Source organism: Labeo rohita, chromosome 4 (assembly GCF_022985175.1).
Source record: "Labeo rohita strain BAU-BD-2019 chromosome 4, IGBB_LRoh.1.0, whole genome shotgun sequence".
NCBI lineage: Eukaryota > Metazoa > Chordata > Actinopteri > Cypriniformes > Cyprinidae > Labeo > Labeo rohita.
Window position 1 is genome coordinate 14,144,109 of NC_066872.1, and position 18,509 is coordinate 14,162,617.

Here is an 18,509-nt window from a genome sequence, read left to right on the forward strand (position 1 = left end):
GATACTGTGCTTAATGTTTACTAATAAACTTAAGCATTAGCTAATAATTAAAGATTTATTATTTATGCAAATTAAAATGCCTACCAATGGCATTCATCTTTCAATTCATATGGTCATGCACATTTTAAAAATCTACAAAGGATTTTAAAAGATGTTTTGGAAATATTAAACGCTTTTGTTAATGTACAACACTTTTGCTGCTATTGAGGTGTGAACAGGTTTAGTGTTACGGGTAGGTTAAAGGTTTGGTTGAGGAGTCAACAGTGTACAGGGTTCAGTTTTGATTATTGGGGGGGACATATTAACATGGTAGCATAGTACAACAGTAGTTTGTGAAGTGCTTAAATTAACTAATTAATCTTAGACTTAGTGTCAAGATTTGGTCTTGGATTTTCTTTAGGTTGAGCAAATTTGATATCAATATTTATGTACATTCATTCTCTATTTGACAGATGAATGCAAACATCATTGTCATGATCATGTCATGATCATCATGTCAAGACCCTTCCCAGAAGCAAGTTCAGAACAGGTATTGTGTCATTTTGGTTGAGTGTGCTTACTTTATATCTGAAAAATAGAAAGTTGACAGAGACTTGAGGTAGAATTACACACTGTTTAACAGACAACACACTGCATTGTGAGGACTGAGTGGTTTGCCAGGACATTGAAGTGTGTAAATGATTAGTAAAAAGTAGGCATGTAACTGTCATAATGTACTGTTAAACCGCTCTGTCTTTTCAATGCAGTGTGTTGTCAGTGACATCAATAAGGCTTGGTCATTGTAGCTTTATATGGTTGAAAATTCTGTACCAGAAAAGGCATAAGCAGATGTTAGACATAAAACAACAATTTTCAAACACCCCTTTTAATGCACTATTTTGTATTTTAACAGTAATGTAATAAAGAAGGGCTCAGTTAGTCCTGGGTGGTATAACCAAATATCTGGATCTTAGTACTTTTTTAAGAGTCAGCCTGTTTAACAGTATATTATAGTCCCCCCTTCTTTAACTTGTGCAAATATTTGACATCAATATTTATGTACATTCATTCTCTCTTTGACAGATGAACACACACACCGTTACTGAGATGTCAAGACCTTTCCTAGAAGCAAGTTCAGAACAGGTATTGTGTCATTTTGGTTGAGTGTGCTTACTTTATATGTTAAAAATGTTAAAAACACACTGTTTAACAGACAACACACTGCATTGTGAGGACTGAGTGGTTTGCCAGGACATTGTAGTGAAACCACAGGCTTTTTAGTTTTACCAAACATGACAGATAACACACTGCATTGTGAGGACAGAACAGTTTGCCAGGACATTGTAGTGAAACCATAGGCTTTTTAGTTTTACCAAACATGAACCAGATCACACACTGCATTGTGAGGACAGAACAGTTTGCCAGGACATTGTAGTGAAACCATAGGCTTTTTAGTTTTACCAAACATGAACCAGATAACACACTGCATTGTGAGGACAGAGTGGTTTGCCAGGACATTGTAGTGAAACCATAGGCTTTTTAGTTTTACCAAACATGAACCAGATAACACACTGCATTGTGAGGACTGAGTGGTTTGCCAGAACATTGTAGTGAAACCATAGGCATTTTAGTTTTACCAAACATGAACCAGATAACACACTGCATTGTGAGGACTGAGTGGTTTGCCAGGACATTGTAGTGAAACCATAGGCTTTTTAGTTTTAGTTTGAACCAAACATGAACCAGATAACACACTGCATTGTGAGGACAGAACAGTTTGCCAGGACATTGTAGTGAAACCATAGGCTTTTTAGTTTTACCAAACATGAACCAGATAACACACTGCATTGTGAGGACTGAGTGGTTTGCCAGGACATTGTAGTGAAACCATAGGCTTTTTAGTTTTACCAAACATGAACCAGATAACACACTGCATTGTGAGGACAGAACAGTTTGCCAGGACATTGTAGTGAAACCATAGGCTTTTTAGTTTTACCAAACATGAACCAGATAACACACTGCATTGTGAGGACTGAGTGGTTTGCCAGAACATTGTAGTGAAACCATAGGCATTTTAGTTTTACCAAACATGAACCAGATAACACACTGCATTGTGAGGACAGAGTGGTTTGCAGAACAGTGAAACCATAGGCATTTTAGTTTTACCAAACATGAACCAGATAACACACTGCATTGTGAGGACAGAGTGGTTTGCCAGGACATTGACATGTGTAAATGATTAGTAAAAAGTAGGCATATAACTGTCATAATGTATATTTTGTTCCTATATTAACTTTCTGTGGTTGGGATATAAAATAAACATGGCTGGACAGTCAAATATCAACTCACGTAAGCATGCACACTACATTAAAATGTAAAAACAACTTTTTTTGTTCAAAATTAACAATGTATTTAATGATTGAGTACATCAATCCATCCAAACAGTTTTGTTTTTGTTTTTTTAGCCTTAATGTCCTCATGAAATCGAAATCACAATATTTGTTTTGTTAGTGCACATTGCTAGTCTTAAGGTAAACAATTAATTCATGCAAGATAATCCACTGAAAAAAAAAAAAAAAATAGTTTGTCTTGGTAATCTAAAGCATTTCCTGTCTATTGTGTTTTGATTAGTGTGTGTGTGTATGTGCGTATATATATATATATATATATATATATATATATAAAAAAATTCAAACATTTCATTAGGTGTCACAATGCAGTGTGTTGTCTGTTAAACAGTGTGTAATTCTACCTCAATTCTCTGTCAACTTTCTATTTTTAACATATAAAGTAAGCACACTCAACCAAAATGACACAATACCTGTTCTGAACTTGCTTCTAGGAAAGGTCTTGACATCTCAGTAACGGTGTGTGTGTTCATCTGTCAAAGAGAGAATGAATGTACATAAATATTGATGTCAAATATTTGCACAAGTTAAAGAAGGGGGGACTATAATATACTGTTAAACAGGCTGACTCTTAAAAAAGTACTAAGATCCAGATATTTGGTTATACCACCCAGGACTAACTGAGCCCTTCTTTATTACATTACTGTTAAAATACAAAATAGTGCATTAAAAGGGGTGTTTGAAAATTGTTGTTTTATGTCTAACATCTGCTTATGCCTTTTCTGGTACAGAATTTTCAACCATATAAAGCTACAATGACCAAGCCTTATTGATGTCACTGACAACACACTGCATTGAAAAGACAGAGCGGTTTAACAGTACATTATGACAGTTACATGCCTACTTTTTACTAATCATTTACACACTTCAATGTCCTGGCAAACCACTCAGTCCTCACAATGCAGTGTGTTGTCTGTTAAACAGTGTGTAATTCTACCTCAAGTCTCTGTCAACTTTCTATTTTTCAGATATAAAGTAAGCACACTCAACCAAAATGACACAATACCTGTTCTGAACTTGCTTCTGGGAAGGGTCTTGACATGATGATCATGACATGATCATGACAATGATGTTTGCATTCATCTGTCAAATAGAGAATGAATGTACATAAATATTGATATCAAATTTGCTCAACCTAAAGAAAATCCAAGACCAAATCTTGACACTAAGTCTAAGATTAATTAGTTAATTTAAGCACTTCACAAACTACTGTTGTACTATGCTACCATGTTAATATGTCCCCCCTACAATAATCAAACTGAACCCTGTACACTGTTGACTCCTCAACCAAACCTTTAACCTACCCGTAACACTAAACCTGTTCACACCTCAATAGCAGCAAAAGTGTTGTACATTAACAAAAGCGTTTAATATTTCCAAAACATCTTTTAAAATCCTTTGTAGATTTTTAAAATGTGCATGACCATATGAATTGAAAGATGAATGCCATTGGTAGGCATTTTAATTTGCATAAATAATAAATCTTTAATTATTAGCTAATGCTTAAGTTTATTAGTAAACATTAAGCACAGTATCTTATGTTTCTAGCTATTTAAATACAGTGCTGCTTGAAAGATTGTGAACCCTTTCAAATTTTCTATATTTCTGCATAAATATGACCCAAACATGATCAGATTTTCCTGAAAGTAGACAAAGAGAACCCAATCAAACAAGTGAGAGTAAAATTTTTTTTGTTAATGATTTAAGTTTTCCTTTAGTGAAATTGATGAAAAGCAAGTTTATGATTAAAACAAGAACAATTATCTGCCAACATGCTTTAAAAAAAAAAAAAATCTACTTAAAAGTGATTTTCGTACCCTATTTAGATATATATACACATATATATATATATATATATATATATATATATATATATATATATGCTAACTTTGCATTAAGTCTGTACTTCTAATTATATTTTTCATTAAAAAGTATGCTAAATATATGCTTTTAGTCCTTTGTGTTATTCTGCTATTTAGATTATTTAATTATATTATATTAGTATGCTAAATTAGACAGTCTTAACTGCACTGCAACAGTCAATACAATATTAGTAATGAATTAATTCTAAATTACAAATGTATATTCTTAAAACAGGCTGAGTTGGCCTCAGTTACAGTTAATTGAAATTAAATAAAGAAGTAAAAATCAAGTAAAAAAAAAACACAATTTAAAAGCTTACAGTATTAATTACATATTACCCATCCTAAAGTATAGGCTAGGAAAAGTTGCATTATCACCATAAAACTCCGCTGCAGTTTAATTTATTTTAAAGATGACAAATTAAATATATTATTAGATTTAAGTAATTTCTGTCAAATAAATGCTCATTTTGCGCATTTCAATTCATATGAATCGCCAACATGGCCAGTGTTGCATCAAGCTAATAGCATATTAGCTTTTCATACCCATTAACATTTCAATCATATGTACGCCTTATTCTCTTTACGGTCATCGTTTTCTTTACCAATAAAGCCATTTCAGGGAACAACGTGATTAATCATCTCAATCACAACGCAAATTTAAGGCATTTGGATGCTTAATAAAGAGTCTATTTCCTCATTGATGTCACAGTTCTTTCAAAACTTCCAAAATACTTTTAATTAATTAGACGCAGCCTATCTTCAGCTTCATAAATCGCATATGGATTATGACGGCATGAATATATATTTTAACGACTACCACCAGAAAACAATGCTAAGAAAAATACACCATTCAGACAATACCATTTTTATGAATGAATATAAATCTTAATACTTTATTTACTTACCTAATTTGTCACTGCTGCTGCCGCATCACTTGACGACGTCTATTGGTAGATTGCGCGCTCCCGGAGAGACTCCGCCTCCGGTACGCGGGAGCATGATTAACCAATCAAAATGCAGCCCGCGTTTTCCGAACGGTCTCCGCCCATTTAGGTCGTAATGTGTATAAATGAGCAGTTACAAAGCCTGCCATTAGGAGGCGTGATGGCATACACTCAAAAACACCAGAAAACTGGTTTACCCGTTTAAAAGGACATTCCGAAAAAAAGCAGGAGATTGTTCCTGAGGCTCAAACATATGCATTTACATTGTTTGAATTATAAGGACATGTCCTTGGTCCTCATAATCCCAAATGTCCTTATAATGCTGGTATGTAAACTGGTGGAATGTCCTTGTAATCCACCAAAACCAACGGACGCTGTTACTGGGAGATTGAGTGGAGAGGACGTGTGGACATATCAGTGTCATATAAGAGCATCAGCAGGAAGGGACGGGGTGATGAGTGTGTGTTTGGATTTAATGATCAGTCCTGGAGTTTGATCTGCTCTCCTGACAGATACTCATTCAGACACAATAACATAGACACTGATCTCCCTGTGAAGCCCATCATCAGTAGAACAGGAGTGAATAATAATAATATCTATAGAGTAGGAGTGTATGTGGATGAGAGTGCAGGAACTCTGTCCTTCTACAGCGTCTCTGACACAATGAGTCTCATCTGCACAGAACAGACCACATTCACTCAGACGCTCTGTGCTGGGTTTTATGTTAATCCAAGATCATCAGTTTCACTGTGTTGATGAATGAGAACAGACTGATAGAGATTGTACCCATAATGCTTTGAGCTGCTGATGAATCAGTAACAGTGAGATGTTATAGAGTCTCTTCATCACATGAATATGAACATGAATCAGAATAAATGTGTGTGATAAATCCTCATATAGACAGTAAGATCAGTGTGTGTGTGTAAGTATATTTGTGTTTTATTGTCGTGTCTCATCAATCATTTGTTTTATTATGATCAAAATCATCTTTCAGTTGAACACAAACATGATTCATGAACATGTCATTCATTTCTTTCTATTGTTTTTGCACATAAATAATAAAACACAGTCACAAATCAACCTCAAATCAGATTTTAATTGATGTTTGTATCATGAATATAATCAATTCCTCACAAGACTGAAATGAGTTTCTGACATTATAAAATATGACAATAATCACAGCATTTACTATAATACAATATTTTGTAAATACAGTAAAGTTGTATTATGGGATCTCCTTAAATAAAAAAGCTGTCAGAATATATTTTAAAATATATAGAAACTATATGGGGGAATAGAAACTATAATTATGAAGTTCTGGTGTTCTATGAATTATGGTGTTCTGTCTACACCAAGGTAATCGGCCCATTGAAGATTATGTTGTGGACTTTTGCCAATTATGTCACTTGGTCGACTTCAACGACGTGGCACTCAAGGACATTTTCAGAGCAGGAACACTCACCCCATTCGTTTTGGCCTCCCTGGAGGTAAGATTCACTGGACTTTGGAAAAATATATTGACTATGCATTATTACTTGCGGGATCATCTTTTACTGTTGGGATTGCGGATGAGGGACCCTACAGTAACCCCCACACCACAACCAGTTCACGTCACGTCAGCCAAGCCAAAGCCTGCTCCAGCCCCATCCACCAAGCCAAAGCCTACTCACGTCATGCCTGCCAAGCCAAAGCCTGCTCACGCCATGCCTGCCGCTCCAGGGCCTGCACCCATCATGGCTGCCATCCCAGAGCCAGTCCACAAGATGGCTGCCATCCCCAAACCTGTTCACAAGATGGCTACCATTCCAGAGCCAGTCCACAAGATGGCTGCCTTCCCCAAGCCAGTTCACAAGATGGCCGCTATCCCAGAACCACACCACATGATGGCACACATACTGGACTCACCCCTCATGGCCGTATGGGCAGCTAAAATGGCAGCTACCCCTGATTCCAGTCAAGCTGCAGCTGTGTCAAGTCGCAGTTGCGTTTCCTGAGTCAAGTAAAGTCACAGCTGCCATCCCCGAGCCAAGCAAGATTACAGCTACTGTTCCTGAGCCAAGTCAAGCTGCAGAGCCAAGTCAAGCTGCAGAGTCAAGTCAAGCTGCAGGTGCATCTTCAAAGTCAGGTCAAGTTGCAGCTGTGTCTCCTGTGTCAAGTCAAGCTACAGCTGCTGCTCCAAAGGCCAAGGCTTCCAAGTCAAGTCCAGTTCCAGGGTCAAGTCAAGCTACAGAGCCCGGCCAAGCTACAGAGCCCGGCCAAGCAACAGCGTCAAGTCAAGCAACCGCGTCAAGTCAGGACACAGCTGTTCCCCATGAATCAAGCCAAGTTACAGCTGTTCTCCACGAATCAAGTCAAGACACAGCTGTGGTTCTCTATGAGTCAAGCCAAGACACAGCTGTGTCCCACGAGTCAAGCCAAGTCACAGCTGTTCTCCACGAATCAAGTCAAGACACAGCTGTGGTTCTCTATGAGTCAAGCCAAGACACAGCTGTGTCCCACGAGTCAAGCCAAGTCACAGCTGTTCCCCACGAGTCAAGCCACGTTACAGCTGTTGTTCCTGAGCCAAGCCATGTTGTTCCTGAGCCAAGCCATGTTGCAGCAGATCTTCCCGAGTCAAGTCAAATTGCTGCTGTCGTCCATGAGCCAAGCTGCGGCTGTCGTCCATGAGCCAAGCCAAGCTGCGGCTGTCGTCCATGAGCCAAGCCAAGCTGCGGCTGTCGTCCATGAGCCAAGCCAAGCCACGGTTGTTCTTCATGAGCCAAGCCAAGTTGCGACTGTCGTCCAGGAGCCAAGCTGCGGCTGTCGTCCATGAGCCAAGCCAAGCCACGGTTGTTCTTCATGAGCCAAGCCAAGTTGCGACTGTCGTCCAGGAGCCAAACCAAGCCGCAATTGATCTTCATGAACCTAATCAAGCCACAGCAGGCTTCCCCGAGTCAAGTCCGGCCACGGCAGGCTTCCCCGAGTCAAGTCCGGACACGGCAGGCCTCCCCGAGTCAAGGCAAGAAACTGTTGTCCTACCAAAACCTCTCCAGGTCCCCTTTAACCTTCTCAAACCACCTCACATATCAGCTAGCCACGCAGAGCCCACGCTCCCAAGCCACGCAGAGCCCACGCTCCCAAGCCACGCAGAGCCCACGCTCCCAAGCCACGCAGAGCCCACGCTCCCAAGCCACGCAGAGCCCACATTCACAAGCCACAAGCCCATAACATCAGCACCCTCAAGGTCAACAGACACCCCATTATCTACTGTGCTGCCTGTAATGGCCGTAGCCATTTTCAGTGTGTGGGCTGCATACTGTGCTCCACAGGCCTCATCTGTCCACAAGTCTGCTCCAGAGGCCTCGTCTATCCACGAGTCTATGCCAGAAGCCTCTCTTGTCCAAGAGTTTGCGCCAATACCTCCTGAGGTGTCAGCATGCGCTGTAGAACCTCCTAAGGAGGTGGTGTCCATTAATGAACTCACTGCCTCGTCTGTCCACGAGTCTATGTTAGAGGCCTCTTCTGTCAAAGACTCTGCGCCAATGCCTCCAGAAGTGGCAGCTCCGGCTGCAGAATCTCCTAAAGGGGCGGCGTTTCCCCATGGACTCTCTGCCTGTCCTGTCACGGCCATGAAGGCCATTCATGACTTCCCCGCCTCACCTGCCCAAGCATCTGCGCCTATGCCCCCAGAGGTGTCAGCGCATGCTGTAGATCCTCCTATGGGGGCGGCGTCCCAGGATGAACTCTCTGCCCGCCAGAAGACCCATATGAAACTCTCTGCCTGCCATGCCACAGCCAAAGAAATCATTCAAGTATACACCGCTTTGCTATGCATGTCATTAGTCCCACTGTGGATATCTCTGCTCCTGTCTGCTCTGCCTGTTCTGCCTGCCCTGCAATGGCTCCCTGTTATGTCTGCTCTGCCTGCCTCGCCATGGCTCCCTGCTCTGCCTGCCTCGCCATGGCTCCCTGCTCTGCCTGCCTCGCCATGGCTTCCTGTTCTGCCTGCTCTGCCATTGCTCCACGGCCCAGGCCCTCCAGTACCACACGGTCTGCTACTGCTCCACGGCCCTGGTCCTCCAAGTTTCCACTTTCTGCTACTGCACCACGGCCCAGGCCCTCCAGTGTTCCACTGTCTGCCATTGCTCCACGGCCCAGGTCCTCCAGTGCTTCACTGTCTGCCACTGCTCCACGGCCCAGGTCCTCCAATGCTTCACTGTCTGCCACTGCTCCACGGCCCAGGTCCTCCAATGCTTCACTGTCTGTCCCTGCTCCATGGTCCAGGTCCTCCAGTGCTTCACTGTCTGTCCCTGCTCCACGATCCAGGCCCACCTGCTCATCATGGACCTGGCCCTCCGTCCCACCCCCTGTTTTGCCTCTGTTCCCCCACCCACCTGGACTGTTGTTGTTTTGAGCGCCAGGAGTCGCTCCTGGGGGGGGATTCTGTAACGCCAAGCCAGCAGAGGGAGCTCTCACCCTAGGACTGCTTGCACGCTCCCTCTGCTGCTTCTATTGTTACTTCCTGTTTGTCACTATATAAGGACTGGCCATGTGCTCAGTACTTCACGAAGTATTGCCAGTTTCACCTGCCTTACCGAGCGTTTACCATTTCTCTGTCTGATTATCTGTTGCCGTCTTGCTCTGTCTTTGGATTATTGTATTTTTGGATTGTTTGCCTGTGTGGACTGTTTTCAAGGTGTGACCCTCATCTGCCCTTTGACTATTGCTATCTGGAATACCCCTGTTGTTTTGGTTGCTATTGGACTGCTTTTGGTTTCGACCCTCTGCCTGGTTATACGTTTTGTTTGCTGCTGTTCCTAATAAACTTCTGCGTATGGATTCTACTACTGCCTCAGTGACCTCGTTACACATCTTTATGTCATTATCATTTTATAATAATAAAATAAAAATCATATTTTGGCTGATATTTGTTTTTTTTTTGTTTGTTTTGTTTTATTGAATAAATATTGCAAAAATATTATTGCAATAATAATAGTTCATTTTAATAATTTATAATATATTTTAAAATTGATATGTTTGTTAATGTGTCTATTGCTATCATAATATATTTCTTGATTTCTTATACTATTTGTTATAATTTAAATGATAATAATACCTAAAAATATGAATTTTATTTTATTAAATACTATTGCAGTAATACTATTGCACTGTAAAATAAAATGACACAATAATAATAATAATAATTTATTTTTTTATAACAATAAAGAAATGTTATGATTGGAGTAATCCAATTATACTGAAAAAAAGTATTTAATAAAAACAAAATATATATATTAAATTATAAGTTATTATTATAATAATCTTGTTGCACTGTAAAATAAAGTCAGTATTATTATTATTATTATTATGTACTGACCTTTTATTTACAGTACAATATGATTATTGCGATAGTAATTATTTAATTGAGTTTAAATGTTATGATTAAAAATAAAGTAAAATTATATTTTGTTATTGGTGTTATTATTATTATTATTACTAACAACATATTTTAATGTATTTTAAATATACCAATAAACAAATAAATAAAAACTATTTCAGTATTTTACAACAACAACAAAAACAATATTTTTTATTATTATTATTTAAATATCAATAAATCCATTAAAATGGTAGAACTGCTGTAAAATAAAAAGTCAGAACTTTAATTCTCTTATTATTATTATTATTATTATTAATGCAGAATCATATTTAGGGTATTGTTGTTAATAAAATAAAATAAAATGAAGAGTAAATATTGAATTAATATGGCAATAATACTATTGCAATAATAACAGTTAATTTAAATAACACATTTATAATCAGTGTTGGGGAAAGCCTTTACTCCTTGAAAAAGTAACTAATTATGTTACTTTTTATGGAAAGTAACGTGTAACAATACTTTTGTGTTACTTTTTAAATGTGGGCAGGACTTGATTCTTTGTTTTTAATATAAAACAATTCTAATGTAAAAGTCATTTTACACCAAAAGTGAAATGAATGGAATTGAGCACTGAAATCTGGACATTTTCAGAGACAGATGAAGAAATATTCTGATGATTACTGTGCACACAATTTTACAAACTCAACGAAACTTGTAGTTTTAATCCAACGAACCGATCTGAGAAACCCACGACTCATAAACATGCGTGATTTCACCACAGTCAATGATGATCACAATCAACATATTTATTCATATGTATTGACATTTTAGTCTTTATTCGGTAATGTTTCATTAATTCATCTATTTTAATAGCGCTCTTATAAAAATTAGCCATGGCATGTGTAGTAAAACTGTACAAAATACAAATGGAAAAATAAAATATAAGTTACTACATATTTACTCTAGTAAATCCATGGTTAATGTAGTAAGGGTATTTATTTAAAATGTATTTTAATGTAAATAGGTATAAAATATGATGAGAGAAACATTGTTAATGAGAAGATGAAATTGACTGCAGCAGGTTAAATGTATTTATTATTCAGATGCACATCTGGAAGAGAAATATATTAATAGGAACATTTCAGCAGGTGATATGAGATGTAGGACTAAACATCCTCTGTTTGGAAATGCAAACTCCACGTGAACGTGCTCCCGCGTCATATTTCAAAAGGACCTTCATTCATCCCACACATCTCATCCGTGTTGTGTCAGGAAATGGTGAAAACTGAGGCAGTGTGTCATTGTTTAGAATAAAAGCAGCCAAACACACTGCAGTAACAGCGGCCAAAGAAAGGAAAGACACGATTCTCCATTAGTTTTCATTGTGTTGTTATGGGACCGGAAGTGGGGAGACACTGCTTCACTTACCGGATACAGGATGTGAGATAAAGGTCCATTCACCTCAGACTGAAAGAAAAGTTCATTTATGCAGGAGAAGATCACTCTTCAGATATAAAAAATGAAGCACAAATGTTCGTTTATCTAAAGTCATTTTTGATTATTAGTTTGGTTGAACTGGATCATCGAAGGTCAGCAGCAAAGACATTAACATATTTAATTATTGCAGGTTTGAGTTTACATTTCACTGTTTTTATTCATTTTGAGGAACTGAATCTGTTTTTTATGTTCACATTTAGTCTAGAAAACAGTAACATCTCTTGTTACTTGTCAATCAGTAAATGGGGGAAAAAGTAAATGGTGTTACTTATTTGAAAAAGTAACTCAGATTTTTTCTTAGAAATTCAAAACTAATGCGTTACTTTACTAGTTACTTGAAAAAAGTAATAATATTACATAACTTGAGTTACTTGTAATGCGTTACCCCAACACTGATTATAATATATTATTGCAATCATAACATTTCTATATTTCTTATCATATTTGTTATCATTTAAATGATAATAATAGCTAAAAATATGAATTTTATTTTGTTTTTTAATTTTATTTTAAGCCGTCACACTTTCTCCAGTAGTAAGTAATACAGAGCCTCTTATCTCCCTGTAGTAAGACAATCTCTGTCTTGGAGTCTCTACTAATGAGCTGATGATCTGAATCAGGTGTGTTTGATTAAGGAGACCTCCAGGAACGTGGTTGGGAACCACTGCTCTACATGACTTGAAAGAGAGACGGCTCTTCAATGGCAGTCATGGTCTAGTTTATGTCTATTATGCTCGGTGACTTGATTAGGGGCCGTTTTATTCAGTCATTTGGGGACAGAATAGGGGTGGGCAAACACTGTAATGTTTACGATGTTTCATGTGTTTGTTTTATTAGCTCAACTCTATGCTGTCTTATTTTCAAAACAATCCTTTCATTGTCTTTTCTTTCTCCCTGTTTTATTCTTATCATTTGTGTTTAGTGGTGTTTCTCATGGTTGGTTCACTTCACCCTTTCACTGCTGAGTGTAAAATATTCTCTCTGACCCACAATGAGTTATTGTTAGGCGACCATTATTTTAGAACGTTCCCTTTGTTGTTTCCATGGCGACGCGTCATGATTGTCACGTGACACACCGCAGCCACTACAGCGCTGTATGACAGACGTATCGCTTTCATTTAGTTTTTCCTTTTTAATTCAAAATATTCACACACTTGTTTACCATGTCTTCAACTATCTGATATTCTGATTTACGAATACATGTGAGTGAGTGTATTTTGCCGTTTTAAAACCTTTATAAATGATCTGGATGGTGATCTATAATGTGAGATGGCGCCGCCATGTTTGTTCTCGCTGTCGTTCAGAGAGTCCTGTCACCCGGATGTACAGCACATAAATTCACCAGTTTCTCCTGAAATACATGAAAGTAAGTGTCTGGTGAACTGGGAAATGAATGGAGTGAATTATATCGTTACTTACACTATGTGTATCTGATATGAATTAAACACGCTGGCAAATTATACTTCAATAGATTGTTATTGCTGCTTCCAAAGACATCCGTGTGTATTTTACAAACTCTACATGTGTTGTTTTACTAGTACTTACGTGTATTTAAATGTCTGAAACCTAAAATAAACGTTATGTGGTTTAAAACTGCATAATTGTGATTATATGACAAGCGTTGCCATGATTTTTTTTTAATTATTTTCTTGATACATAACATACCAGTACAAAAATCCAACAACAGATAAGTATATGTACTATGTACAAAAAAAGCAAAAAAAAAAAACAAAAACAAAAAAACAATAAATAAATAAATAACCAAACAAAGATAACACTGTAATTCACAACAGTCACAGTCTAAACATGGATTTATTATCAGTCATCCTTTGAAACCAAAATCTGAATAAAATTCTCTCATATGTCTCCCACATCTCTAGGATTTAATACAATGAAACAGGAAGTTACTGTAACTCAGGCATACAATTTCCAATCTGCTCCAAACTTTATGTGTTTGATAAGAGTCCTGGCCTGAACACATGCCCATACCAATATTCAGTTATAGTCATATCGCCACCTACTGTCAACAGGACGTGACATGTTTAACACTGTGATACACAATTAGCAACACTCTAAAATAAACTATTGAGTGCTAAACTTGCTAAAAACATGCTCAAACATGCTAGCAACACTTACTAAGTGCTAAAGCATGTTGTAAAAGCCAAGCCATGAAACAGGAAAATGTTGTAATTCATGCAAACAATGTCCAATCTGCACCAAACTTCACATGTTTGATAAAAGTCCTGACCTGAAGATATCTACATGTCCATATTTGGTTATAGTCATAGCGCCACCTGCTGGCAACCGGAAGTAACATGTTTAACACTGTGATGCACAATTAAAAGCACAGCAAAATATGCCGTATTGTGCTAAACATGCTAGTAACACTAAGTGCTAATCCATGCTAGTAATGCTATGAAAGAGGAAGTAACTCAGACATACAATGTCCGATCTGCCCCTAAACTTCACGTTCGATAAGAGTCCTGGCCTGAACACATCTAAAGGGCAATATTCAGTTATAATCATAGCGCCACCTGTTGGTAACAGGATATGTCACGTCTTAAACTAAGTCAAGCATGCCATGTTCAATCTGAACCAAACTTCGTATGTTTGACAAAAGCGTTGGCCTGAACACATCTACATGCCAATATTCAGTTATAAGCATAGAGCCACCAGCTGGCAGCAGGAAGTTTGGCACAACTAAATGACTCTGACAATTCCCTCTTAAATTTACTATGTGAAAAGCATAGTGCCCACCCCTTTCGCCACCGATCGGCGGTGAGCCCGGGTGCGAGGGCCCGTTCATCGCTGTTTGCAGCTTAAAGGTTTTATTCATTTTTCCTTTTTATTCAAAATATTCCCAATTGTGTTAAATATATCATGAAATATCTTGGTATAATTGAAATGAGGTTGAGGTTAGGAGTGAGGAGGAAGTGATCCGAGGTGTGCAGTGGAGTGACCAGCACATGATCAGTGGAGCAGTGTCATGTGTAAATACGGTCCATTTGGTTGCCTGATTTGTGAATAGCCGTAGCTAACAATTGCTTGAGACCAAAAGAGGCAAGTAGAGTGTGGAAGTCTGCAGCCTGAGGTTTATTTAGGTGGATGTTAAAGTTTCCATTCATAACTAGAGAAGTGCCATCGTCAGGAAAGGTTGAGAGTAGCACATCTAATTCATCCAAGAAGTTACCTTGTGGTCCTGGGGGTCAATAAACAACTACAAAATGGATTTTAAGAGAGTGGATAATAGTGACTGGATGTGATTCAAAAGAGCTGTTGATACCCAGAGATGGTGAAGGGTTAAATTTACATTCATGAGAGATTAGTACCAGTACTACCTACTGAAAAACCTCAAATGTTTCTGTTGAGAAATGATTAACAAGTACACGGTGCATCTGGGAACTGGGAAATATGCCAGTGCTTGGGCAGGCAGAGAAAAAGATATATGTAGTTGTAATTCCTATGTTAGGGGTCATCTTGCCACTTCTGATCTGACACCTGACTAAGTGATATTAATATAAGACTCTTCATTCCTAATGCAACCTCATTCATGATCTAACACAGGTCTCTGTCAGGACCATGAGGTTTAACTTTGAATGAGTAGTAATAGATGTAATGAAATCTGCTTTTACTGCAGACTGGCAATTCAAAGATAGTGGATCTTCTGAAAGAGTACATCATCTCCAGATCAAAACACTGATGAAGTAGACAGAAAATAGTGAGAGAAGTGTTGTGAAATAAAGGTTTCATCAAACATATATGACATGGAGACTTCTACATGTAACCTCTACCTAGTCTAAATATAGTCTTAATATTTGAGATCATAGCAAATATGGCAGCCAGGTTTTAGAATATTTAAAAATATATAATATGACAAAAGTGGTCATAAAGTTCAATCAGATGAAGCTCACTTTCAGCTGTCGTGTGAAAGCAGCACTGCCACACTCTTTAACAAAGAACACATAGAGGGTTTGACATTTACATATTTCATATGTTTTTATTAGACAAAATTGTCTTTGTCTAGAGTGATTTTTTTTCCTTTTTCAAACCTCTTCATACTGTGGAAATCAGCATTTTCTTTGCAGAATGAGTTTGCATATGCCGTTTCAGGTCTGTGTTATGTCTGAAAGTATTTTCACACTGATCACACTTGTAAGGTTTCTCTCCAGAGTGAACTCTAATGTGAATCTTAAGGTTTCCTTTAATCATGAAGCTCTTTCCACACTGAGGGCAGGTGAATGGTTTCTCTCCAGTGTGAACTTGCATGTGATTCTCAAGGTTTGCTCTTTTTGAGGAACTCTTTTCACAGTGATGGCATGTGTGAAGCTTCTCATTGGCCACTTCTGACATCTAAAACATTTCCCTCCTGAGTGAATCCTCGTGTGACGATTAAAGCCTTCTTTATATCTAAAACTCTTTCCACAGTGACCATAAACAAAAGGCTTCTCTCACTTGTGAATTCTCATATGAGACTTCAAACCTTCTTTTTGTGTGAAGCTCTTCCCACACAGTTTGCAGCTGAACGGTTTCTCTCCAGTGTGATTTCTCATATGGGCCTCAAGTTGTTTTTTCTGTTTGAAACTCTTTCCACAATGACTTTCCACACATATGTATGGCTTCTCTCCAGTGTGAATTGTCAAGTGAATTGTAAGACTTCCTTTAATTGAGAAGCACTGTCTTCCCACACTGTTTGCAGGTGTGAGGTTTCTCTCCAGTGTGGACTTTCATGTGGGCATTAAGTGTTTTCTTCTGTGTAAAACTCTTTCCACACCGAGAGCAAATGAACTTCTTTTCTCCAGAATGGATTTTCAAGTGGACTTTAAGGCTTTCTTTTCGACTGAATCCTTTTCCACACTGTTGACAGATGAAAGGACTCTCTCCAGTGTGATTTCTCATGTGAATTTTAAGATTCCCATTTAGTGCAAAGCTCTTCCCGCACTGTTGGCAGGAGTACGTCTTCTCTCCGGTGTGAACTCTCAAGTGGCCATTAAGATATTTTTTTTGTGTAAATCTCATTCCACACTGAAGGCATACGAACAGCTTTTCTCCACCGTGGGTTTTCAAGTGGACTTTAAGGCTGTCTTTTCGAGTGAAACTTTCATGAACTCTCATCTGGACTTTAATGTCTGTTTTATGAGTCTGTGTGTAACTAAAAGATTTGCCCCCAGTCATGAAATCACAGCATTTCTCATACTGATTTTTCTCTTTCATTTAATTTAGTTCTTGACACGCCTCTTTCAGTGGTATCAGATCTAAGATTAAAAGCAACAGACATGAAAAGAGATGTAAAACATCAAATCTAACAAACAGTAAGCTAGATCCTATATCCACTAAACAACTATAAAAGGTGTATCCTGTAATCTTAAAAACAAAACACAAGGTTATGAAATTGCATGTTAGATACAAACAATTCCAGACAATGTATGAAATAACCTGAGAGAATTGCATACATAATGATAACGAATACAGACAGCTGTGCTTGTTAGAACACACATACACAGCTGAAATTAAACAGCGACAAAAATGAATTTCTTCCAATTGGCACAAATTCCACCTTAACCAAAATTGACATTTTTTTCTTTTCGACTGACATCTCCTGTTTCACCTTCTCCTCAGGTTAAGTTTGGGTGTCCTTCTTGAGAGTACATTGTCATTTCAACCTCATATTAATAACATCACCTGGTCTGCTTATTTTCATAATATTTTCATAATATTAACCGAATATTTACAAAGTCTCCAGCCTTTAACTGGACACTGTCTCACTGTCATTTCCGCAGTAGTGAATGTGCCTGTATGCATGTTTCTTACAGATTACAAATTCTGAGAAAGTAGACATTTTGCTCTTTATACATATTTTTCTTCCCTGTAAGACAGGTATACAGAAAAATTAATTAAGAATGCAAATTATAGGTCAGTGACATGATACCTACATTTTTTTGTGAGATTTAATTTTTTCAGTTAAACAATTAATTTAAATGCATCCAAATATAAAGTACTAACTTTAATTTTTCAAGTTATTTGTACTTTTTCTGTTATTCAGAGTGTCAAAATATCATGTGGTGCAACCGTCTGCCCATAACTGCTGTTTTGGAAACAGCTTTGAAATTACCCTAAATTTATTCAGATTCACTTTCTGCACTGTTTGGCATGATTTCCAAATTATTTTGTAATCCTGTATACAACTGCAAAGCATTTGTATTTAAATTTCCATCATAATATACAACAAAAAAAAAAAAAAAAAACAACAACAACAAAAAAAAAACTATTAAATGAAAATAATTCTGTGGTAGAAATATAAATCATTGCTACAGTTTGCTTAAGTGAATGGTATTATTAAAAAATTTTATTCAGTTTTATGCAATTTACAGAAAAAATAAGTTTAACTACATTTAAGGCGGCAACTATGAAATAAATGCAAATACTTTGTTTCTAAACACTTTAATTACTAAGAACATCT

The 18,509-nt window shown here is 37.6% G+C and overlaps 1 protein-coding gene and 1 long non-coding RNA gene across 4 annotated transcripts in view; one reads left to right on the forward strand and one right to left on the reverse strand.

Moving 5' to 3' along the window:
• Positions 1 to 6,462, forward strand: part of LOC127164348 (NACHT, LRR and PYD domains-containing protein 3) — a 1,126,570-nt gene extending 1,120,108 nt beyond the window's left edge. For all 3 annotated transcript variants that reach the window (XR_007827625.1, XR_007827626.1, XR_007827627.1), the window contains one exon: positions 6,023 to 6,462. The gene's annotated coding sequence lies outside the window, so the exon portion shown is untranslated. The remainder of the gene's footprint in view (positions 1 to 6,022) is intronic.
• Positions 2,801 to 5,559, reverse strand: LOC127164357 (uncharacterized). Its single transcript, XR_007827630.1, has 3 exons — positions 5,158 to 5,559; positions 3,394 to 3,470; positions 2,801 to 2,860 (listed from the first exon to the last, which is right to left on the reverse strand). It is a non-coding gene; the product is annotated as an uncharacterized LOC127164357 (long non-coding RNA).
• Positions 6,463 to 18,509: the final 12,047 nt, after the last annotated feature.